We start from the raw sequence: 1,859 nt of genomic DNA, 5'->3' as shown, positions 1-1,859 counted from the left end.
CCTGCAGCGGCCCCGCGATTGTGGGCTCTGCTTTAGGCCCAGGCAAGGGACCCCTAGCTCCTGGGACTGCCAGCTTCGACAGTACCCAGCTCCCATTGCTGGCTCCACCCCTACTTCCTGCTAGCACTGGCCAGGGCAGCAAAGGCGCCTGATTCTCCCATCATGGCTGGGGGGCAGGGCAAAGGCGGCCCCAGGGCCCTGCCCCCCAGCTCTTAGCTCCCCCCTGGGTTTCTGATCACTGTCAGTGGCAGGGAGCTTCTTCCTGCTTTCCCTTTCGCCTCCCTGCATTGTGCCTACATATGCAAATTAAGCGCCATCTTTGTGGTCAGGTAACTGCCATCTGAGTTGGCAGTTAATTTGCATATAGCCCTGATTAGCCAATGAAAAGGGTAGCTCGTACGCCAATTACCATTTTTCTCTTTTATTAGTTTAGATATTTTTCTGCAATAAGTATGATGATTATGATGAGGAAAAACATAAGTCAGTAGTTCAAAATCATCCATTATCTTGCCTCTTTAAGTTGTTGGATCTGAATTAACACATTATATTAAATGGCTCAAATATTTAAGGTACCTCTTTGACAGACTAGTAAGAGTAAGGGTACCTTTGTGTATATATAAGCAGTTTATACACTTCAACTTTTTTAAAACAAATCTGTGAATGTGGATGAAATATGGTTAGTTTAGAAAAGAGACTCTAAGACATATTTTTTTTAACCCCTTCCCCGGCAGAAACGTGTATACACGTTTTCACAAAATGTTCTTTTTTCAGTCGTCGACGAGTATACTCGTCTAAAAACTTTACCTTCAAAAACCAGCTACATACGTACCATTCTAAATAATTTCATCTAGAAACTTTCTGAGGAAATACTATTCTTAACCACAAAAATGGGAAGAAAAAATAATTACAAACTGTTTTCATAACCAGCATCAAAAATACTATATAGAACCAAAATAAAAAAATTAGTCTGAAAAAGAAACGTTTTTAACAAAAAAATTATTGGGGAAGGGGTTAATTAAAATAGTAACCCTATTTCTGTCCTCAACTATATATGTTTGTGAACAGCATACAAAAGTTAGCACTGCTGGTAGTTTCCTTAAAGTGTTTATTCCAGTGTTTATTGTTCCTGGACCACTAACAACCTCTTCCCCAGTTCATTAAATCAGCAATATGGTGTCTCTTTCTTTCTTTATTGTCTCTTTCTTTTTAAAACAAGAAACTTATAGATCACCTGTATTTGCTTTTTCCAAAAAGAAGCTTTATATACAAAGGAGTATATTTTTAAATTAATTATTGATTTTAAAATAGAACTTAAAACATTTATGAAAGATACACCTTGCCCTACTTCTAAAGAACTCAAACTCAAGCTCTTTTGCCCTAATGTGGGACAAATGCCAGAATAAACTGATTTTCTTTTATATGAAATAAATATAATTATGAGAATTCAAAATAATAGCAATAACTAACATGCACTGATTGCTTAATATAGACCAGGCACTATTTTAACTACATGGATAATTTCATGTAATTTTCACCACAGCCCCATCAAATGTAGTATTATTGATATCCCCAGTTTACAGATGAGGAAACTGTAAACAGTGTAGATGAGATGTAATAAAGTTTTACCACAGTTATTTTTGTAGGCCACCATTCAGAGGAACTCAGGGTCTGTGTTACTAATAGCTGAAGCACATTGTCATTGTGTTCCTTTTTGGTACAACGGAGTGGTGAAGGAATGCCCTGTGGTCCCCAGCATGGATGGATTGCTTCTTTTTAGCTGGTAGCAAGTTTTAAGTTGTCTAATTGTGAAGCTCTCAAAACAATTAGGGCAGTGATTCTGTCAGGCTGCCAGAGCAGCA

General features: G+C 38.0%; 1 protein-coding gene across 6 annotated transcripts in view; it reads left to right on the top strand.

Annotated features, from left to right (window-relative positions):
* ZCCHC6 (zinc finger, CCHC domain containing 6) overlaps positions 1-1,859 on the top strand; it is a 49,170-nt gene that overhangs the window by 45,824 nt on the left and 1,487 nt on the right. The window lies entirely within an intron of this gene.

This window comes from Myotis davidii, unplaced genomic scaffold, assembly GCF_000327345.1.
Source record: "Myotis davidii unplaced genomic scaffold, ASM32734v1 scaffold556, whole genome shotgun sequence".
NCBI lineage: Eukaryota > Metazoa > Chordata > Mammalia > Chiroptera > Vespertilionidae > Myotis > Myotis davidii.
The sequence above is the reverse complement of the archived record's forward strand: the minus strand, read 5'-3'. Positions and strand labels throughout refer to the sequence as shown.